The sequence below is a fragment of the Eumetopias jubatus genome, unplaced genomic scaffold (genome assembly GCF_037043125.1).
Source record: "Eumetopias jubatus isolate StellerSeaLion01/CBP00866 unplaced genomic scaffold, mEumJub1_p1.0 scaffold_1, whole genome shotgun sequence".
Lineage (NCBI taxonomy): Eukaryota > Metazoa > Chordata > Mammalia > Carnivora > Otariidae > Eumetopias > Eumetopias jubatus.
Window position 1 is genome coordinate 59630536 of NW_028274807.1, and position 24685 is coordinate 59655220.

Consider the following 24685-nt stretch of genomic DNA (forward strand, 5'->3'; position numbering starts at 1 on the left):
CCACTTTATTCACTCTTGCCAGATTAATCTTCTGAGGCACAGCTCTGATTATGTTACTCTCCTACTAAAAACTTTCAATAGCTCCCCATTGTCTACTGAATAAAGTCCAAATTCCTTGGCCTGCTAATCAAGCCCTCTCACTTACTGGTCTCGATCTGCTTTCACCACTTTATTTCCCACTACTTGCCTCTACACACGACATGCTCTAGTTAAACTCAACTACTTCTCTGCAGAATCTTTCCCCTCTGATTCTTCCAGGCATTGCTCATGGTTTCAGAAATGTTCTTTTTTTCTCTCTTTGTGTGCTCAAGTCCTCCTTGCCTTTTAAGACGCAAATCCAGTGTATCAGCTCTTCTGGTAAATCCCCCAGTTAGCCCTTCTCTGAATTCCAGGAACACTTTATTTGTGCTACTTTCATAGAGCACAGCACCTCCTACTATGGATGCTAGCAAAGTAGGCCCATGTCTCAGCTCTGCTGCTAGATTAAAGCTTGCTGAGGGCAGGATCGGTGCCTTGTTTATCTGTGTATCCTTTCCATTGCTGAATACATAGTGTGCTGCTCACAAATATTTGTCCAGTGAAGGAGTGGATGCATGGGCTTTATATGCAACCCAAACAGTGTTGGTTGGTTGTTTCCCTAGTCCAAACCGGATTAGAAATAATGCATTCGGGAAGGAATGAGGATCTTAGAGCCTTGCACAACAAGAAGTAACTTGATAGCTAAAGAAGATAAATAAAAACTATAAAAAGAAGAGATGAGGACTAAAAATATTATAGCAGTCTGGGGGTAAATAAGCACAGAAGCAAATAATCTTATAGACTAAGGACTAATGGTTAATGCCATGTGGAACTGCTTTGAAACCACAAAGCAATATTCAAATATACAGCATTATTTTTATACTTCCACATCCCCATTAGCACCAGTAGACACACAACACAATTATTGTTTAAAATAATGACCCTAAAGATAAATAAAGAAATAAAGAAATAAATAGAATGATGACCCTGAGTCATTAAGAAATGTTTGAATTATGGTAAGCATATGATCATAAAGCTGGATATGCACATAAATTTAAGACACTATACATCAAAACTTAATATTAATAAAATAAAAAAATCTTTTGATAATGAAGAGGAGATAAACTTCTGTTTATCGGTTATATGGGATATTCTGTTACATAAACTGATTTCCATAGTGAAGTCAGATAAGTAATTTCTCTCTTTACACACGAGTATGCCTACATTTTCCTAAATATTGGGGAAATAATTTTTGTATCATTAAAAATGAAATATGCCCATGATATATAATTTCAGAAATGTCAGAAAGTAGTAAGACAAAACAATTTAAAAAATCTTAAATTTCCAAGATCCACAATCTATTATTTCAAATAAGTAGTTGTGATTATACAATATGTAAATTATGTATGTCACCTTTAATTAAAATGTAGCATAAAAAGTCCAGGTTATTATAAGCTCTTTATCAAGATTGTAATGGTTCGAAAAATTCTATCTAGTGGATATGTCATAATACATTTAACCAGTCCCCTAGAGTTGAATATATAGTTTATTTCCAGTTTCATAATATAGGTATATCTAACAGGATTCGCTGTGTGCTGATAAATTGTGGAAGCTGAGTGAGGAACTCATGAGGGTTCACTATGATGTTCTTCCTACCTGGGTAAATGTTTGAAATGTCTACAATAAAAAGGTAAAAAACCTATTTATCTGTGATAAGCATCTTGTTTACAATGGTTTCTGTTTATGTAATTATTTTCTTAGAGTTTAGTACTAGCCGGCTGGTTCAAAGTCTGACTCCACTATTATGTAGTTATGAAACTGTGGCAGGTGGCTAATGCCTTCTCAGCTTCAGCTCCCTCATCTGCAAAATGGGTATAGTAATGGTAACTTAGAAGACCACTGTAAGCATTATATGAGATGGTGTGCACAAATGCCTTTCACAGTGCCTTGCACGCTGTTAGTGGGTAATGAATATCACCTTGAAAAGACAAAACGCTGGTTGCGTCACTGTATGTGTGGTGGTTATAAAAAAAAATCACCGTGTATAAACTGAGAAACATGGCAGAAATAACTAAAGTGTGCATCACCTCCATGTCCAGGTGAGGGGCACTTACTCCAAAGATACTGACAAGGTTAAAATAATCTGGATGAATAATTACCCTTGAGGAGTCTGTTCTATGTAGCGGATCATGGGCTAAACGCTTCACAAGGATCATCTCACTTAATCTTCACAAGAGTTCTGTGAAGGAATTACTATTACTATTCTTATTTTATAGCTCAGGGAATTGAGGTTTAAAGATTAATCGACTTGTCCCAAAGGACACAGGGACAGGCAGGGCCTGTCGTCAAACACAACTCAGAGCCCCTGGAATTTGTCCCTGAGCTCTTGGAAATGGTCTTCGGACCTTGGGCTCTTTTGCACAGACCTCAGCGTTTCTAATCTGTATCCTTTAGAGGCCAGATTTGAATTTGGGGCAACATTCTGGCCCCATTTTGGAAGTTTAACTGGATCTGTGGTTGGAGTACATTTTTCCTTCCTTTCACTTTAATTGGCATTATTTGTTTTAAAAATTTTATTCTAGAAAATAATTTTAGAGAAGAAAAAAGGGGTACTCTGTAAATAAGTTGCCCTTTCAAGAATGTGAATCTCATGGTCCAGAAAGATTAATGTCCATCTTGGTTTTGAACCATGATTTCCCATTGGTCTGATTACCTTATGTTCACTATAAAATAATTCATTACCCAACACACACATATACATGCCCTTTAGGAAACCTCTCAAGTGGTCCATATTGACACATTTCACTTTAAATATGTAATCTGTAAATGTGCGTGTGTACGTGCGTCTGTGTAAGACAAAGACAGTGAAAGTCTGAATTTTGAAAATGCTGTGAAAGTCTGAAAAAGGTGGTTTCCTCCAAAGATGGTGAAAATTAAGTCACAGGTCGTAATTAAAAAAAAAAAAAGTCCAATGGCAAATTAAGTCTTTTATTCTGGGTCGGGGGAGGCTACTTGGGTGGGATATACTTAGACAAGAAACACCGAAGGTGCCACTGCCACCCCTCTGCCTCAGGCAGCACATTCATGCATCTGTATGATCAAAAACGTGCCAGTTCTAGCAAGCTCACAGGACTGAGCAGAGTGCCACCGTTACAGCTGGGGATTTGTCGTTCAGGGCTGGCTCTATTTACCGGTTGTTTTTTACTGGTCTGTTCCTCCCTGGGGGGCCGCAGTGAGGGTGTTTTTTGTGGGGTGGGGGTTTGAAAGAGGGAGTTTTTGTGAGTTCTATTTTGGATTTTGGTGAATAAGAAAGCAGGGAATTTGCCAGCCTGTTACTCAGTTATATTGAAACATGATACAAACTGCCTCAATTTGGAGCACAGAAGGTGCTGAAAAATTTTTCTGAGGAGGTCTTGAAATATCGAAGCCTGTCTTCAAGGAAGGACTTGTTTCTCTCAAAAAAATCACCCTGTCGATAACAGAAGTGTGCTGGCGTCTCCTCTCCATCCCTGGTCCCTGAAGTCACTACCCAAAGTATCACAATCTAAAGGTAGCCAATATGCTGTGAAAAAAAAATTACATTGTGTTCTTTCTTCCCAGGGGAGTATGAAGAGGACTATGCTTGAGTGTGGGCCTTCTTTAGAAAGTCACTTCTACATATGTAGACACTTAGGAGCATGAGCTGCACGTGTATCCTATGTCTGCATCGTCCACTCTGTTTTCTTGTTTGCTATTTGCCTGAATATGCCTGAACACATGTGTCCAGTATAAACACACCATTCCGTGGACACGTCTATGTGTGTTTCCAATTCCATACTATCCTGAAAGTGGTTTAGCTTTCTAGAAACACAGCCATATAATTTGTTCTGACTTGAAACACTGCTCAGCAACTGCATGCCGATCATCACGGCAGGTACCAGACCATTTGTTGCCGGGCTAAAGCAAATAGAAAACAAACTCTCAGAGAGCGTCACAGCGCAGCACTTCCTTGTGAGATCCTCTCGGCTAAGTAAGGATTGCCTGAGACAATAACGAAACAGAGACCTATAGGCTTTTCAAACAGTAACAACCAGCTCATAGCAGCTCTTCTAGACCTTGACGGTCAATGATATCCTCAACCTTTGCTTTCAGACACTGGATTGCTGCTTAAGTAGCCTTTATCATCCCCCTACCCGCCCCCCCCGCACCTAATTTTTGGTGAGGATGCCCTTGAAATTAGATCATATTTGTTCCTGACAAAGCATATGCATATTGTGGTATCACTCTAAAACCAACGATTGGTTTTAGCTCTATGAAGAAAAAAAAAATTCCAACAACATTTCATGCTGAGATTTCTCATGCTAGTTCTCAGCACAGAAGTGATTTTTTTTTTAAGTTGCACAAAGCCTAGCAAGGTTTAAGTTTTCCCAGCAAGGAGAAAGTGTTTTTCAGCTGTTAAATTTTTCAGATGCTTTTTTTGAATTTGGATAAAACTCAAAAACATGTTTGTTTTAAAATGTAAACCTTTTTATGTACAGGTTTGCATATAGAGAAATGCCATTACTATGTTTAAAGGTACTTGCTTTTGAAATAAAGAAGTCATAGGCATTTAAATACAATAAACTGTTGCATTAGGAATGTCTCATTGAGCGCTAACATAAATATGATGTTCTGGAGGGCCACTGATACACGTTTGCTGGCAGGATCACTTATAATCCTGTTAGTGAATGTATTTCTGGGTGACAGCAAAGGGTGGCCCGGTTTGAACTGAAGAGCATCTTTATAGTCAGTATGCTTTTGAAAGACCTTTTACTCCAGTTGCATGAGACTTCTTGGCCCCAAACCTGCTTGATTCTTCAGCTTCTTGACTGGGCCAAAGTTGATACAACATATGGTATTTCAAGCACAAAAATGATGAAGAAACACACTGAGGTATAGCAGCGAGGCAGAGATGAAGGTACATCATCAGAAGGCCTGCCACCTGCCATTTTTAATGGGCCTAGTCACTCTTCAGTTTTAAGCAAATTATAGATCATTGAATGGGAAAAGATATTATCTTGATCTACCCAATTTTTTTTCAAATGTTTTTATTGTAGGTTTTACATTGTGATCCACTGATTGTTTACACACATACATGGATATCTATCTATCTATCAATCTATCTATCTATCATCTATTTATCTATCTATCCATCCACCCATTTAGATCTATCTCATTGAAATAAAGATGTGTGTGTGTATGTGTGTGTGTGTTTTAGAGGCAGAAAGTAACTCATCTACCCAAATTTTAAATCTTAAAAGATTCTTCATAATTCTTTTGAGTATTTTATTATTTGAAGAGTTAAATATCAAGGTCTAGAAATTCAGCACACATCAAACTTCTAATCAAGGACTTTCCAAAATTAAGGAAAGTACCTGATCTTCTTCTGCTTTCATCTTTCAAATGCCAACAAATTCATTTTTTCCCTTATTCACTCATAATTTATTAATTTATTCATTTTCCAAACATTTATTGATAGCCAACTATATGCCTCACACTACATACCTGCAACTTATTTCTAGCCCAATTACTTTAACAGTTGCTTTAGGATTTATGGCAGGGTTGGCCAGATGGTTCTTGAAAAGGAAAATCTTCCTGAGTAAAACAACCTGTTCACAGTGTTTCCTATCTAGGAACCAAGAGCCCTGATAGCATCTCTTCTAACCTCTTACTGTGGTTCTAGTATAAAATCAGAAGTCTAGTTATATTTACTTTTTATGTTTAAGCTTAATTAAAAATACAGAGTGCAATTACAACTTTCCCATAAGGTCTTCCTCACATATGATACATAGAGAAAATTTATACAATTTTTTTGTGTTACAGAAATGCAGAAAACTGACCATTACCTACTTTACAGTGATTTTGAAAATAAATGAGCTAAAGCATGTTAAGTTCTAAGAAGTAGAGTAAATAAACAGATCACACTAGTGACATTAGACAGTGTGTCTGCTCCCCTCTTGATGAGGACAGTGTATATATATGGTAAGAAGACAGGTCCTAAATATTTATTACTAGACCTTCTTTAGGTGGCCATGCCCTCCTGTTCTAGTAGAAGTGATATATAAATATATGGCTAGAGCCCAATTCAATTATTTACATGGCCTTTCCAGAAAATGGCTAATGCTATAGACTAGAGACTTAGAAAATGCAGAAGACTGAACAATACACAAGTGGATGACACATTCATCTCTCTCCTCATGATGTAGGTCATGGTTCAAGGTCACTTTCAAGGTCAATTAATAGTAGGATTTGCTACTTTTGAAGAGTGAAATGCTTTGAGGCTTTTAAGGAAATTTATTTTTATTTATTTATTTTTAAAGACTTATTTATTTATTTGAGAGAGAGAGAGAGAGACAGAGAGCAGGAGGGGCAGAGGGAAAGGGAGAGGGAAAGGCATCAAACAGATGCCGTGCTGAGCGTGGAGCCCAAGGTGGGGCTCAGTCCCACGACCCTGAGACCATGACCTGAGCTGAAACCAAGAGTCGGATGCTCAACTGACTGCACCACCCAGGCGCCTCCTTTAAGGGAATTTTAAATAAATTAACTTTATGTTTTGGAAATTATGATTTGGGCATTATTAAAATATTATAATTGGACATGGGTTCATAAACATAATTATAGGCCACCTTTTCAAAAGACCTTCCTAATAATTCTTTCAATTTTTTATGCGTATAGTTAGTTGTCTCCCTAAAGTTATTCCATTTTCCAAAGCTTCTTACTGTCTGCACAAATGACAAATTGGCACACGCACATTGGCACAGGGAAAGAAGTAACTGCTAAGGTCACATAAGTAGGGATATGGCAGGCTTCAAGCCCTGGAGGCCAAAGGCACCAGAAACATGGGCAGACAGCTTAAAATCGTCCTTTCTTATGTTTGTGCATTGTTTCTATATGGAAAATTACATTTCTCTGAGAGTATATGTGTAAATATGCATCTGCTAGTGTTTTGGCAACTCTAAGTTACCTAAATTAGTTTTGATCAACACTGTCGGATTTTTAAACCCACCAACGTAATAAAAGCAAGTTTAAAAAAACACAAACAAACCCTACAGTACATTGTGTGCTCTGCTGTTCCAAGCCTCAGCTTCAAGACAAAAGGAGAGTAAGACTTTGTCATTTGCTGGCTGTTAATAATCAAGAGAAGATCTGCCAGACAAGCTCTTCGAGGACTCTGTCTGTCTGGACCAGGTATATACTGCAATACACAAAGGGCTTTGCAGGGGGAGAAAAATGAGTGTTCATGGACAATGATGCAGCTTTCTTAATTAAGATTTTCATTACTGATACATACATTAAGTTCTGCAACTGCAAGAGCCAAAGCACTGTCATGTGCAGGTAGATGTCCCTGATTCCATCTTCAGGCAGTAAAGCTAAAACATATTAAATGTGCACCCAGCAAATATTGTGTGAGCCAGGAGAGATCCAGAAATATTTCTGTTGGAATGCAGAGAGGCTCCATTAAAAGCAAATTTGTAATGCATCTAATAGGCAGGAGAAAAGCTCATATCAGTAGACGGGGTGTGCGTGTGTATATGTGTGCCTGTGTTCCTGTATGGGACTGCTTTGAGGTCCTGAGCCACAGAAAGAGGTAGTTACAGCTGACCTAGAAATAATCTCTATATAAATACATCAATAGCTCAGGCCTTAAAAGGAACTTTGATCTTTAAGTATTCCAATGCCTATTGTTGTGAAAGGAAATAAATGGCTGATTTTGGGTAGGTTTCAGAAGATGGTGAAGACTCCTGTGCACAGCTGGCCCTGACTCTGTCCCTCTGGGTCACTCAGTCTATTTTCCCTGGATCCTCAGGCTGGTCCACAAGTCAGTGTGGTCTGCCAATGGTGTACTGTTCCCATGAAATAATCTGACTATGGTGTGGGGAAATCTTTCTTCTTAGATCAAGTTATTTTTACAAGAAGAATTTTGCTAAGAGTTGAGGAGAAACTAAACTCTGCACAATCCTCGAAATGGATGAGTATCTAGAGTGCATGTTTTTCTTTCACCTTAACTAAAGCCCAATTCATTTTAGGGTTGCTGGTACTATTAATGTGCACACAGTACTCTCTTGTTTTTCTGGTTTCTAGTTGCATCCCTTCCTGTTTCAAAGTCTGCATCCATCTGGGGAGCTACCCTCTCTGTCTCCTCTCTAAAGAAGACCTTCATCCCTTCATCTCTTGGTCATCCAAGAGTAGAGATGAGTGTTAGATGCTGCACTTCATGAAAGATCATTTTATTACAACAGTCAAAAATTACACATTCGTTTCTTATTAGGTAGAAACATTTATCTGGAATTTAAATGTAATCCCCCATTTTATAAGAAGGAATAAGCCAGAATCCAACACCAAAATGGCTCAAAAGGAATTCTTCTAAGTATTTTGGCTGTAGTTCCTTGTTGTTTGGGTAAAAGGGAAAAATTCCAAATAATAGTGGCCAAGAAGATTTCTCTTGGATTCCTGCACCAAGATTCAGATCTCTGAAGTAGTTTTCTGGATATTAGCGTACATTTCTGAAACTCTTTCCCTAGGTATATTACAGCGCTAAGGCAGAGTGGCAGCCACACAGCAGCTATGAGGTGGCAGGCCTCTGACCCTACTCTAGATGAGTGATGCCAATGACTGGTGGGAATAAGATGATGAAGAAATGGATTCTTTATACATAGAGGGATAGATAGTATGCAGACATCCTGTTAACAGATACTTCATGCATTTTGGGAAAAGTAAACAGTATTAAGATTCTTTCTAATGTTTACTGAAATGTACTGTTATAAAACTGGTTAGAGGAATATGTGGAAGCTATTAGTGAAGAACCAATGTAGTGGACATTGTTTAAGCCTTGTGATAATGGAAACAAGAAAGGGAAACAAATCCCAGGAGAGGATTTTGTTTTATTTTTTTTTTTTTAAAGATTCATTTACTTATTTGAGGGCGGGGGCAGAGGGAGAGTGAGAGAGAGAAACTTAAACACACTCAGAGCTGAGCATGGAGTCTGACGTGGAGCTCGATCCCATGACCCCGAGATCAGGACCTGAGTCAAAACCAAAAGTCAGATGCCTAACCGACTGTGCCCCCCCAGGCGCCCCCAGAAGAGGATTTTAACTGGAGATTTCCTATTACTTCTCTTATGCATCCTTGACTTGCTTGTGAAGACCAGACCAAAGGACATTATTAAAGGATTTAGGTGTACCTTTTACTCAAATTCTGTCATTGAGACACACGCTTCTCTTACCTAAAATACAGGGTTAATTTTAAATTAGAGGTGATAATTATTTTCCACATACCAAAAGCCTAGAAATTTACAAGGAGGAACTAAAGGTGGAATCCATTTTAGCCTACCAAATGTGCGGGGTGGCGTGGCCCATTCTAAATAAATACCTGGAAATGATTCTCTGGGATATGGCTGATTTGTCTTTAGTATCCCCACATTAGGAAAAATGAGGAATTACAAACAGACTAGAGAAAGAAGGCATAAAAGAAAAAAAAAAACACCTTAATTTTTAATTATCACCACAAAGATCTCTTGCACAAGATGCCTCTGCAAGTGCCCTAGTAGAAAGCTTCTCTGAATAGGTAGGTTGTGTAGGCACCATCTCTGTATGTAGACTACTATGTAGTCTGTATATGTATAGCCTACATAGGCATCCATACATGTACCATATATATATATATATCCCTGCCCACCTTTGAGCTGGCAACCATGATGTTTGGGGAGGAAAAGAGAAGGGTGATAAAGAACAAGAGGAATACGCATACTCTTATTTAATAGCACTCAACATTAATCATCATTACTGGTGTCCCCATCTGGCATCTGAGTATAAACTATGTTATAGAGGCAGGTATATAATAGGTGACGTTTTCTAAGAGCATAAGCAAGCCAGATATCCAGTACTCTGAGCCCTGGGAACACTGAGCCAGCTGGGTGGCCTCTAACAGCCCTGGGCACCACTGACACCTGGCTCTTAACCACATCCTCACACTTCCTGGGGGAGTTTGACTGCTCAGGTAGAGAACAAACTCTTGACTAGGCCTGGTTCCCACCACTCACCTTCATTTGTGGTTGGCCTAAAGGGGCTCCCATAGAATCTTTAACATGTTTTGCCTCCTCCGTTCTTTCTGGACACTGTCTAAGGATTTAAGGCACACACAACTTCCTTGTACACTTTTTTTTGCCGAGGACAGAGAAAGAATGCCCTGGAGCGCATGCCGTCCCTTATCATCTGCAAATGAACTTCTCGTGCTGAAAGAATGCTCCAGTCACCACGTAGAGCAGCTCTGCACAACTCCTGCTCCTCTGAAAGACTCGGGGAACTCACTCCAAGAACCCAGACGCTCCCTATCGCAAAACACAGGGAAGGCGCCCTGTCACAGTCTGTACTGTGGAGGCAGGGGCTGATGCTGTCAGTGCGGCATTTCTGCCTCTCCAGCATCTTTCACTTTCCCTGAAGTTGCTGGAAAGTATTCCCTGTCATTAAGTATGTAGTAATACACATGGGAGTCAGACGAGAGAGGGAAAGGTGGAGGACATTGATGACATGGCCTCTAGCACTTTATTTATGAGAACATCCAGAAATCTCTATGTACATCTGGTAGTAGAATAGTGTCAATTCTGCCCTGGAGACATGGATCAGGCAAAGTTGCCAGTGTGTGTTTTTCCCTTCCCAATAATTTACCGATTTTGGAGTCTGATGGCAGAGCTTAGATGATCATTTTTACACTCATGTGAGTGAACAATCAGCTGGCCTCTTTGGGGGATGGTGATGCCAAATAAACATAAATATATGTAATCAAGGGAAGCACGAACTGTCCCCCGCCCAGAGATCCTCAGGTCCCCTGACTTGTGCTTTGCTCCCCACCATATTCCTCAGGGGGTCAGTGAGGGTGGGTGATGCCACCAGGGCATAACCAACAGTGCTGGAGGTGCCCTCATAGGACTTCAGGGAGCACTGCCTTTGCCGTAAAGAATGAGACTAAGCAGCTAAACATGTGTTAGACTGCTTGTTTGCCCTTCCAAATTTCTATTGGGTCATTCACCTTTTCATTGTTGATTTATAATCACTCTTAAAATATTAGGGACATGTCACAATTTTTTCCCAGTATAAAAATATTTTTTTTTACCACAGTGATTTTTATTTTCACATAATAAATTTTAATATATTTTCTTTAAGATTTTAGACTTTGGGGCGCCTGGGTGGCTCAGTCGGTTAAGCGTCTGACTCTTGATTTCGGCTCAGGTCATGATCTCAGGGCTGTGAGATCAAGTCCTGTGTTGGGCTCCATGCTGGGCATGGAGCCTGCTTAAGATTCACTCTCTCCCTCTCCCTCTGCTCTTCCCCCTTCCCTCTCTAAAAATAGTATAATAAAAAAAATAAATAAATAAAAGATTTTAGACTTTGGTTGTATGCTTGGAAAAAGCATCCCATACACCCAACATGAAAATATACTCTTATATGCAAAAATTACAAAAATTGGCACTTATAAAATTAGTGAAGATGCAGGGAAATGGCCAATATCTTTTTTCATCGGTGGGGGTTTAATTTGATATATGTTTACTTGAGAACAGTTTAGCAATAGATAAATTTTACTTTGACAGTTCCATTACTAGAAATTTATCCTAAGGAGATAATTAGGAAAGTGCATTTAAAAAATGTATATGTGTATAAAGATAGTTATCATAGCGATGTTTAGTTAGAAAAAAAGTCCAAATATCCTAAATGTCCATCAATAAGTCACTGACTCAATAAATTATCCATAAACTGGATTATAATGTAGCTATCAAAAAGATAATGTAGATCTGTATTTACGAAATGGAAAATGCTTATTACAATGTTGAGTAAAAAAGCAGATTACCAGACAGCAAGCAACTCCTCCTTTCATTTTGGAAAGAGAAAGACAAAGAGAAAGAAAAAGAGACAGATGAATAGATAAGTATGGAAATATATTTCCCAAAGCGTTAATAGTGGTTTTCTCTGGGAGGTGAGATTTTGAATGGATTTTATGTTCTTCTTTTTATATCATCATTGTAGCAAGTTCAAACAAAACTAAGTGTATACTCTTTAGAAATAAAAGTCAGAACTTTTACTTTGGGGGGGAAAAGAGCTTAGATAAACCCTGCAACAGCTCTTAAAAATTCAAATATGAGTTTCATCGTCATTAGCAATTAGTAACTCTCTTAATAGGATGACATCACTGCCTGACCATTTTTCTGATGGGTGACATCACTGCCTGCCTCAACTTTCCTCCAGGTTGGACAACTGCAGGTGATACATTGTAGTTCCTGACTTATAGGACTTTAAAACTGAAATACTGGAAATAACCCAAATATCAATATCAAGGGCACAGTTCAGTAAATTCTAGGGGGTTACATGATTGATAAAAAATTATTCAGAGGGGCACCTGGGTGGCTCGGTCAGTTAAGTGTCTGCCTTGGGCTCAGGTCATGATCCCAGGGTCCTGGGATCGAGTGCCACATCGGGCTCCCTGCTCATAAGGGAGCCTGCTTCTCTCTCTGCCCCTCCCCCCCATTTTCTCTCTCTCTTGCAAAAATAAATAAATAAAAATACTTCAAAAATTATTCAGATATTACAGTGGCATTTAAAAAAAAGAGTTTGTAATTATACCAGGAAGCACTCATATAATATTTAGTTAAAAAATAGGATACAACTCTATACATACAATGTATGACCAATTATGTTAAAATCCAGAGAAGAGACCAGAAGGTGATCTAAAAAATTGTTAATAATAGTTGTTTCTGTATAGTGGCATTATAGATGTTTTCTCTGTACTCTATAGTTTCTTAATATTTTACAGTATGTGTGAATTATAGAGTCATGAAAGAAGTAAATATTAAAAAAAAATACAGCTGCTTTGCTCAACAGCTGCCAAATCCTACCCCAGATGTATTTGCAATTTAGTTTTGAGTCAAATGGCCCTAATGTCATTTCCTAAAGGAATCTAGCAGAATGGGATGTGTTCAAATAAAGGAAAGCTACCATTGCCACCTCCTCTTTGTTACCATTTCTTAATGCTTAGAATAAATCTGAGTAAGGAATCCTATTTCTACTGGAAATTAGGAATTTCCACGTTCTTCAGGTCTTCTTCATATCTTGTCCTATGTTGCCAGATGCCAGAATTTAATTATTCTATAGTACTCTGCTATGTCTCTAGGTCTGGAAGTCGTTTTGGGAGGTTGATGGTGGAGGCTACCACTAGAAATGGAGGCTCAAGCATTCATTTCAAATGGAAGTTCTTTGAAAAACAAGGATAGGTTGCTACATAAGATCTTCTGTAATTAATTAGTTTTCTTTCCTTTCCCTTACTACCTCCCATCTTCCTTCCTTCCCTCTTTCTTTCCTCCACTTACCTACCCACTCTTCCTCTCTCCCTCCCTCTTTTAAATAGCCTTTCTGTACAGTTAGACGCCAGCCCTTAAAATTTAGAGCAAATTCACGCAGTACCAATACCACGCTTCAAGTAGATCATCTAATTGTTCCTAAATGATCATATTTTAGCAAAATGGTGATGGGAGAAGTCAGAATTGTCACTCATATGTATACAATGCATGTTCGAGGCTTGGCAATAAGTCAGGCAGTAGATATTTTTTGAGAAAGCAAGAAAATAACCAGGTAATTGCAGGATGGGAGGAAGGAGTAGGCAGAATTTTTAAAGAAGGATCGATGTGGGTTTCTGTGTCTTTTGACAGAAGTCATCTAACCCCATGTTCCTGGCCTTTGGACCAAATGGCAACTTTCAAGCTTCCCATTGCTATGAGCTATTTGAGGCAGGGATGGTACCTTATTCAACTGTTTTTTCTGTATACAACACAGTGCCTGGTGTGATGTAGGTGCTTGCTAGCTACTTGGAGAATTGAACTGAGCTTTTTACTGCCTTTTATTTTAGCCTCGGTGAGGGGAAAAAAAAAAAAAGGAAACTAAAATGCCTAATGTCTTTTCACACATACTAGTTAAAACCCCATTTTAATTTGAACTCAAATATACATCTCCTCTGAACTTTCACCTTGGTCACCGAACTGCTGGAAAAAATCACCCATAGGTGATTAACCCAGCAGATTCACCTAGGGCTTCCGCATTGCCACGGAGAATCCTACTAGGTTTCTCTGGTCAACTTGCTATCCCATTTGTCCCAGGAACTATTTTAAGCTTTCACTTTCCTCAAATCTCCACCTTACTTATTCTTAGTGGGACCCTGCCCCCCCAGGAGCTATCATTTGGAAAAACACTCAATCTCTCAGTACACGGCATGCACCTGCCCCCATCCTTTCCTTCTTCTTTCTTGTAACAACAGGAGATGTCCCTCCTCCAATACCTCCATTTATGCTCAGGATTCTAAGTCTCTAGCCTTACCAGGAATCTTACACTACTAATCATCCCAACCTCTTCTCTCTTCCATAAACTGAATCTCTCCTCTCTACTGTATGCTTCCCAAATGCATAGTAACACCAATATTTCCATTTTTCTCAAACAATCTTTTGACCTCACTCCCTTATTCCCAAGTCATTACACTAGCTCATTGTCCTTTCTTTACAGGAAAACTTCTAAGAGTTATCCATATTTGTGGTCTCTATTTCTTCACCTCTCACTCTTTCCCCATATTATTACAAACAGGTTATTGCTTCTACCACTTCAACCAAACAGCTTTTGCCAAAGTCAGCAACAACCTCCATATTAATATATTAAATGCAGTTTTCAGTCCCTGACTGACTTGACTTCTCAGCAGCACGTCTCACTACTGACCACCCTCTTTGAAACATTCTCTTCTCTTGGCTTCTGTGCCAATGTTTTCTGGTTTTTCTCCTACCCGTAGCTGTTCCTTCTGAGGCTCTTTCACAGGCTCATTTTTTGCTCCCAGCTGATTAAATAGTAAGAGTTCCTCAAGTCTCGGTTTGGGCCTTCTCCTTAATCTACTCCTCACCCTAGGTGTATCATCCATGCCAAAAGCCTCATTTGCCTTCACTTTACGTCTGATTTCCAATTGTATATATTCAATTGTCTAGTCAATATGCTCACTTATCTTTATCAAAAACACCTCACACTGGACATCTCAAAAATAGATCTTATAATCTTCCCTCAATTCCGTTCTTCTTTGGTATTTCATATAACCATGAATGGCACCAACCTCCATACAGTTTTATGAGCATAACACCAGTAGTCACAGTTGCTATTTCTCTCTCCTCCATCTCCCACATACAATCCATGAGAATATCCTGTATATTTTGTTTCTGTATTATCCCTCGGTTCCATTTATTTTTCTTCCATTCCCAGTCATTAGCCTAGTCTATGTCTTATCTGCTATGCTACAATAGCTTCCTTACTTTTGCTCCTGCAAAACCATTCACCACAATGCACTAGCTTGATCTTTTTTAACTTTAAATTTTAAGATTATTGCAGATCAGCATGCAGTTGTAAAAGTTAATACAGAGAGATCTGGTGGTATACCCTTTACCCAGTTTCACCCAACAGTAATATCTTATATAACCATAGTAGAATATCACAATCAGGAAATTGACCTTGGTTTTACAATGGTACAATCCATCCATCTTATTCAGATTTCACCAGTTTTATATGCATGTGTGTGTGTGTGTGTGTGTGTGTGTGTGTGTGTGTGTGGCTATGTGTGCATGTATTTAGTTCTATGCACCTGTATCACCGATACTGATTTGCATGATCACCACCACAGTCAAGATACAGAATAGTGCCATCATAAGGCTATCTCATGCCATCCTTGATAGCCACAGGCAGTTCCATCTCTCCCCCACTCCTTAACCTTTGTCAACCACTAACCTGTTCTTCATCTTAATAGTTTTATTTCAAGAATGCCATATAAATAGAATCATAAAGTATGTAATCTGAAGATTGGCTTTTTTCGCTCAGCATAATACCTTTGTGATTAATCTAAATTGTATGTTTTGAGGGTTACTCTTTAATGCTGAGAAGTATTCCATGGTATGGATATACCACAGTTTGTTTAACCACTCACTCATTGAAGGTAATTTGGGTTGTTTCCAGTGTGGGGATATTATGAAAAAAGCTGTTATAAACATTGGTGTACAGGTTTTTGTGTGGATATATTTCCACCTGTTTGTGATAAATGTGCAAGAGTAGTGTGATCTTTTTAGGATACGAAATTGATCATATTACATTCCTTCTTAAGTTTGCTTTCCCATTGTCCTGAGGAAGGTCTTTAACCTGGCCTACAAAGATTCTGACATCATTATATAACTTTTCAACCTCAATAGGGGCAGCTCTTCACCAAATTCTCTCCATCCAGCTATATTTGATGTCTTCACCTATGCTGTACCCTCTGCTTAGAAACCTCTACCACCACCTAATCTCATTTCTTGTTTTTCATCTTCAGGTGTTAGCTCAAATATCACTTCCCAGGGAAGCTCCTTGAAAAGCTCGTAGACTCACTTAGATCCCCCTCTTAAATTTCCTCCTAGAGTTCCTGGAACTTTTATTTCATGGCAGCAAGTACAGTTTGTAATTATAAGTTCTTTTGTATGTCCATTTGATTAATATGTCTTCCGTCCCCCAAGTTGTAAGTCGAGTAGGGCAGAGACCATGTCTGTTTTGCTTGCCATTATATCTTCAGCCTTTAGTAGACATTCACTTTGTGTTTGATGAAATTTGGCCAAGGCTTTTAAGACAGATAGTTTTGGATTCAAGTTCTATTTTACTTACTAGGCATCCTTGAAAAAATTACTCAAAATACTCAATCTCCATTTCATCTTCAAAATTAGGATTACAACAGCATCTACTTATTAGAGTAGTTTTAAAGGTTAAATCAGATAGCTGTTAAAAAGTATTTTGCCCAGTGCCTAAAGCAAGGCAAGTACTCAACACATGCTACTTCTTATTGTGATTATTAGTTTAACTAAAGATAAGAGTTTTTGTATTTTTTTCCCAATGAGGTTTTAGCCCATTATCTTAATTTCTTGCCTGTTCCCCGGGGTTCTGATTCAGGTAATTCCCAGAGTCTGAAAAGGAACCCTTAGTTTAGATCTCCAATAATTCTATAACTACAGGTTCCAACTCCAGTTATGTCTCCTTAGATGAGTACCTTGTTTAGCCTCTTGGCTATGGTTCTCATTTTCATCTCACTCAGTACTTCTGCTTCTTGTTTTCCAGCCTGTAGATCAGAAGACTAGTAGGAATGCCTCTTCCCAAATCCTAGTTTCCAGAAAGAAGTTTTCTAAACACAACTTGTCTCTGTCTCATTCCTTATACTTCCCCATGGAGGTGAATCATCTTATTGGTAAGACAGCCATTGCTCCATGTCTCTTAATTAGGGGAACAGATCTATTGAGGTTTGCAAGGGCAGGAGTTTAGCTTCTTTCTCCTTCTCTTCCCGCTTAGACAAGTGGGAGTTAGTGACCTGGAAGAGTATTGCTCTTATGCAGATCCAAATTTTCCCTTGGGAGGGCTTTTCTAAAGTTTAGATAGAAGGGAAGGGAGTCAATGAGCCCATTTTACCTGTCATACATCCTTCAACCAAGCCTTATAAAAAATTTTTGTTCCCCAGCTATCAGTTCTTTTGTCTTGTTTTTCAATGGGTTTAGAACTTGAGTGGGAAAGAGCAGTGCCATTTATTGGACCCCCTCAAAGATTCTAACACTTAGGTTTATGTTTTTGCTTGGGATATCATTCTTTTGCTCTTCATCTTTTTTTATATTCTAGCCATTTTTCAAGACCTAGCTAAATCAGATTTTACATGAAGCTTTCTAGCCCTCAAGGTTCTCTTTCATGAATGAAATCCTATAGTACTTACTGGACTGTATCATTCCTTTTGGAATTGTCACTTATTGTCTGATATGCATACAGAATACTCAATAGTATAAATTCTTTCCCTAATCCAATTTTGAGTTCCTTAAGAGCAAGCAAGGGCAATGTCCTAGATTTATGTTTTAGTTCCCTACTAAACACGATTCTTTTGGTGTAGTAAATGCTTAATAATATCTTATTATTACACAGCCCACTGACCAGGCTGTGATTTGAAGGATCAAGTTACAATTAATGTGGTTTAGTGGCTGGATGGTTTCTGAACGGATGGTGGCAGAGGCCAAATAGTGGAAAAAAAGGTTACGATGAGTATGTCCCTGAGCTGTGTAAAGCACAGTCTGGATACAGACAGGTAGTGAAGCTTGATCCTATTATGTGCTGAGTTTTCATCCTGGTCACATACTCCCATTTTCCTTTATGAAAAGCATATGGAACGCATGGTCTGATAGGCAGAAAGGCTAAGAGAAATGCAAGTAGAGGGAGGTAACGCTCTTAGGTGTGGTAGACTAGTCTGCAGAGTGTTTTGATTCTCTGAATTAGTCAAAAGATTGAAAAAAAATAGCCACTCCTACCACAGGAAAAAAAAAATTAAAAGGAAGGGTCCTGAAAATGGTATCTGAGCAATGAAAGACAGTGAGTATTTAAAAGATCACTGAATTTAATTTATTCAACCTAAATGCATAAAAGTACAGGTGGGGACATTATTTATGCAGGTATATGCAAATCACTTTATAAAATAGGCAAAGCCCTTCTGCTTTTTATAAGTTGCCAAGGTGGTTCCTGATATTTTAAAAGCTATGCACCTTTAATGTAATTTCCTAAGAGTTGGAATCCCTCTGTTGGAATCACAGTCATTGTCAGAGCGAGTTTATTTTTTTTCTTTCCTCTGGGACTTCTACAAGCTCTCATAACTATCACAAAAAGGGTGGTTTCCACAGAGATATGACTAGAAAAATCACTTGGAAATCACTGAGGAGCAAGTCACAATGTTCAAAGCAGAGAACAGGGGCTTTGAAAACATGAACCCATCTGACCTCTTGAATTTAGTACAGTGAATTCCTGAGCTCTGAAACATGGGGCCCGGCTGTGCATGCCATATTGGTGCTATAAGACTGGCAGTAGGTTGGCTGTGGCATGGTCTATTTCAAACTCCTTCACAGTGCCCAGTGTTGCATGTTCCCAGATGACATTTGGTTGGCAGAAGCTGGGCTTCCAAAGCTGGCAGTCTGGAATACAGCCCACTATGTTTTGACAAACACATAATTGACCATCTGATCACCAGCCTACAGTCTGCATTCAGGTCACTGGGGGGACCTGGGCTTTCAATAGGTCTCTACTCCTCATCTTGTTCATCTTCTCAAACCAAGCAATATAGAGAAGACTTAAACACACCCACACATCCCCTCCCATTTGCAAAAGAGAACATGGTCCATGAAACATAAGCTGTTGAAAATTTCCTTTAAATTGTCCTGGCAGCCCAAAGTGAACAAGAGAAAAGCACATTTATGGTGAACTCTAATTCAGAAAGAAGTAAGAGACATACTGAACTGTTTCAACACCAGCAGTATATACGTTGCCATTCAGCTCAATGGCTTGAAACTTCTTAGAAAAAGACAGCATAGGAAGATGATAGGAAATTGGGTATTGCTTGACTTTAGGGGGATATTATTAAGAGATACTTCGATTTCAGGTGAAAGAAATGAAAAGCAGGACACTGGAAATGGCTTCTTCCTTATCTGCCTGACGCTCTCCCCAAATCTACTGTGGGAGAAGGAGTCACACCAGCAGGCAGCAGCTCAGAGTGAGGTCAAGTTCAAATTCTGGTCTCCTGTAAACCCCTATAAAGAGTGCTTTGGTCTGAAATTTGGCCCTACACAACACATCAACCTTTCTCCTAGAAGGCAAGGATTGTGCACTAGGCCAAGATATGCTAGCATTACGCAGATGGCAGTGTCTATGTCAACACTACCAGAGAGCCTCTCCTCTCCACTCCCATCCCCACTGCACAGTCCAGGCCCTTGGTTTTTACCTTTGACCTGGTCTCCCTTTTTTCAATCATCCATCTCTACTGGCCAGAGTGCTCTTTTTCTAAATCATAAATCTGCTTAAAATTCTTCAAAGCCTCCTCAAGCCTGACGCATCAACATCCGAATTCCCTCACACAGCTTCCAAGACCCTCTGCAATCTGCCCCCTCCCCACTTTCCAGCCTCATCTCCCAGGCTCCCCTTTCAACCACCATGCTCCAGTCACACTGAACTACTGTCCTCCAGAGCTGGCTGCTGCTTGACACCTCTTGGCTTTGAAAAGGCTCTTTCTTTTTTCATATTATGATCCCCTTTTCTTTCCCTTCCCCTACATTGACTTAGTAAACTGCAGTTCGTTCTGTAGGCTTTTATGTGGGCAGGTGGGCACTCCTTTCTTGTTCCTCTTGCTACGTCTTGTTTATGCCTCCATTGCCATGTCCATCACATGCCACAGCCTTTATTTACTATTTATCATCCCTACCAGACTCTGAGATTCTTAGCAACAGGGAGCATTTCTTATTTATCTTGGAGTTCCAGGAACCAAGCATAGTGACTAGCTTTCCACGAATGTTTGTTGACTGGAAACTGAATAAAGAGCTGTGCATGATATTAATCAAAACTAAGCCAAGCAGTAGCATTAGCTTCTATAAGCTACGCATGGAGCCTATTAGCAATCTAACGAAGGCAGAAGATTGCAGGAGTAAGGCACTTTCTGACGGTTATCACTGGGTGAGAGGAAGAGTGAGGGATAGAGGGTGTGATGGAAGAATGTCTTGTTAGCAGAGAATGTCAGTGAGGCAATGAATTTTCAGCTTTTTCAATACTGAGTTTTCAATACTGAAAGGCATTATTCTGAGAAAGAATCTGAGCCTGAACTGTAGAGAGGTCTAATTTGTAATAACTTGGTTTCTCAAATAGGCTAAGTTTGTGCTACCTGCTTTAAGGCAGTGTGGCAGGCTACAGAGGGCTCTTCTTTGTTTCTGCTAAAGAGTAATGGGATGGAAAACTCTTGGGGGGAACATCTGGAAGCTATTCAGTTCCCATTGAAATCTGTGTCAAATCCAGATTGGGACTTTGGACTAAATGCAGTGCCAGGGAGAGAAGGCAAAATTCTGCACCTGACTGGAGAAGGCCATTGAAGAGGCACTAGGAGCTAGAAACACTGGGGAGATAATGTTCTGATCTGTTCCCAAGAAACTTTTCTTTTCCCTTTGATAGGTATCTGGGGCACCACCCCTGGAGCCATCAGCTATGTCTGTGGGGTACTTGAGGACAGCAGGACTGTCACAGGCCGTGTCACCCTTGAAATAAAAGCAGCCTCAGGATTTGGAACAACCCAAGCAAGCATGAAGCCTGGCCCGGGGGTGGGACAAGGTTAGTGGGTAGAGGAATGAGCTGTCAGCCCATTATAGGTCATTCTCTCAGCCCTGTCTCTGGTTAAAAACTAGGATCTCTCTAGAAGCTGCCTGATTAATGGTTGATGTAGCATAGAATCAGTTTCACATTTTCCTATGAGCCAGAAACAGCCTTTCAATTACGTTTTTATCTCAAAGGTCTCCCCCTCGATTTCTAATCTGTGACACAGGTCTCCAGTCCCCTGTACTGCTTGTGTCTGAGGCTTGCCCTACAGTGCTGACGTCATAATAGCTGAGCCGTGCGGGCAGGAGTGCACTGTGCTGACTCATCCCCGGTGATGTGAGGATTAATGCCTTGTCTAACACAGAGCTATTATGTGAACTGTTTTTACACAAAAGAACTGTAACGAAAATGATTTGCCAGTCAGAGGACTAGAAATATGCAGTGCTAGGTAACTGAAGTAGGGATGTGGAAACATAAAGTGGTAACCATAAGCATGCACACTGACACCCTCCAAAGCATTGACAGACCTGATCTATCAACACAGAGAATAAGGAATAACAAGACTTGTCAGGAGCAGGGAGGATCCACCCCTGCTGTATAAATGCATTACACACAGTCCCCAATCTCCCTTCTCTGTCAAATGGCTGTCACTTTGGACTTTAGCCTTACGGTCTGTCCTTTGGGGGATTCTGCTCTCCTGAATATATTTGCAACTATCTTCTAGGAATGTCAGTGGAAGCCACACTCATGTAGGCGAGCCAGGGGAACCCCCTTTCTGTGCAAATGATTACCACACAAGAAATACCTCGGAGTGAGAAGTCAGTGAAGTAAGACAGATGCTGCGAATAAGGGACAGCGTTCACCAGAGAGTTCAAAGCAGCTGGGAAGATACTGATGATTATTTATCACATAAGGTGACTGTCCCTACCTGTAGCATGTCTCGGGTGATGTCTCATGTAGTTGAGTGACTATGATTATTTGGGTTCATTGCTGTAGAACCTCTTACAAGCAGCCCGAGGTAAAACTTACCCAACCCATTCTGTGCAGCCTGGTTTGGGCTTTAAAGAGCAAATATTCCCTCTTTTCATCTGAAATCAAGTTTCCTCTTTTTTATTTCTCCCTTTTCAAATGACTTCCCATCTTTTCTAAAAAAGGACGGTACCTTCTATAGCCCTCTTGGCACATGTAATCCCGGATTTCTCTCTCTCTTTTTTTTTTTTTTTCTGGACTTGCTATGACAGGCACAATTTTAGCCTAAATGGATCAAGCCTTAGAGTTCACGCTTGTACTTCTTGAGTAAAAGGGTATCGGAGATTTCGTCCATAAATGAAAGCTCTGACCCAGAAGTTGAAATTAAAAACTATTGGACCTAGAGATGGGGGTATAACTGAAGAATAAATAATTACCCACTGACTGACAGTGGAGCAAAAGCCTGACTGTTGCAGATATCTGGCTGAAGCATGTAAGCTCTAGTGGAGAGGAGCAGTGACTTCTGCAAACAGCAGCTGCGACTGAGTAAAAGGCAGTCTTTATAGACGTCCAATGCGTGAGGCCCCGGTCTTTTCAATCCCCTCATGGATGGCAACTACTACCACCACCAATAGCACCGATTCCAAACCCAAAGGAAGCTAATATATAGTGCAGAAGTGCTGGAAACCACAACAAAGTCAACCAGAAAACATGCCAATAAAGATCCGAATTTCCCAAATATGACGCCTTCTTGAAAAGTAAAGAAACCACTTTTACTTACATAAAGAGAAGGGGAAGGCCACAGACTGATGGTCACGGAACTGGAAAAACAAAAACAAAAACAAGGAATTAAAAATAAACCCAGTGATACTGTAGGGAGAAGGAAAACCAATCTAAGTCACAGACAGAACTGGTTGCTCCTGAGGATGGGCAGTAGGAGCCTATTTTATTACCTGTAGCCCAAGAAAAAAAAGAGATCCAGCCCCATAAAATTTTCCAAAGGTGTAGTCTCCTGCTATATGACCAACAGTATTTCCAGGCACGAGGAGTGCCAATCTCTTTCTTTGTAAACTTCATTCTGATCCGAATTAAATGGGTATTTTCTAGAGCTGTGCTCTTTAATACAGTAGCCACTATCTATACTTATCTATTTAAATTAGTTAAACTTGAATAAAAAAACGAAATATTTAGTTCCTTAGTCACACTAGCCACATTTCAAGTGCTCAATAGCCACTTGTGGTTGGTGGCTGCCTTAGAGGTAGAACATTTCTATCACTGCATAAATATCTATCGGGCAGAACTGACTAGAATAGGTAAAATCTTTACTGTGTAGTACAGGACAAATTTTAACTAATTTTGATAAAGATGAATAAAACTCTGATAAACTTTGGCTCTTTTAAGGGTAAATTCAGTATGTTTAATGCCCAGAAGATCCTCTAGACAGATGTAACACCTACATGCATTATCGCCCCTCAGCTGACAACCTGATGCGATGCAGCCTCAGGTTGGCTTGGTGCAGACTGAGGACCATATACCGCCTCCTCTGCCCCTTCTCTCCAGCCCAGGAATGTCCCCTCCGACAAAATGATTTTAAATGAAAACATCTGTCTCCCAAAACACATCTCTAATGATGAAAACCTCAGGTTTGCAGGGAGTTGATCTTAACAGTTTCTCCTTCTGTATTTCAAATCAGATAATTCTTCTTTGTAATCTTAGACTCACAAGCCAAATAAGCTATGATGGGACTGGCCTGCTCACCACTGTTTTGACAGCTTCTCTTATAGAAAAATAAAACAGAAGTAACAGAAGATCCATGAGAGATTAATAAACCAAACAGGGATACTGAAAAAACAAAGCAGGTCTCTCTACCCACACCCCACTCAAATATATCAAGGACTCAATATATGCTGATTGAATTCTTGCCTCTCTGACACCATGATTTTAACCACTTCATAGAAGGCTTCCAGAAATATGCGAAACAAATCATACTAAAAGAGATCAAGTAGAAGCTTGTGATTATATAAGTTAGCATACAATAAGGCTAAAGCAAACACAAACAAACCTGTCAAAGAGATTTCACTTCTCAACAAGTTTTCTAGACAAGTGCACTATCATAGAGGTTCCTCCAAAGGAAAAGTTTGCTCTTTATCACCTATGGGAAACCCTGTCCATGCACATGTAAGTGTGAAGGATGGTGTTGTTCCCCTCCTTGAACAAGAAGAGTTAAGATGAAAATCTGCAGCCTGGATCACAAGGTATGCTAACACAAGAGAGGCTGGGAGTCTCCACTGCTTTCAATTTTTTTCACAAAATTGATGAAAACTTTGAAAAGTTTAATGAGAACTTTAAGCAATATAATTAGATTATGTATGATTCATTGAAAGTACATGCAAACTTGAACTATATATAAAGATTGACTAGTCTTCAAAGACTTTTAAGTTCTAAGTTTTGCTACATTCTAGTCCCTTCTACAAGCCAGGATCCTAGACCATTGCACCAGTCTATTT

The 24685-nt window shown here is 39.6% G+C and overlaps 1 non-coding gene across 1 annotated transcript in view; it reads right to left on the reverse strand.

Moving 5' to 3' along the window:
* Positions 1 to 24685, reverse strand: part of LOC114214759 (uncharacterized) — a 720582-nt gene that overhangs the window by 86477 nt on the left and 609420 nt on the right. Inside the window, exon 7 of the transcript XR_015768493.1 lies at positions 22960 to 22999. This is a non-coding gene — a transcript (uncharacterized LOC114214759). The remainder of the gene's footprint in view (positions 1 to 22959; positions 23000 to 24685) is intronic.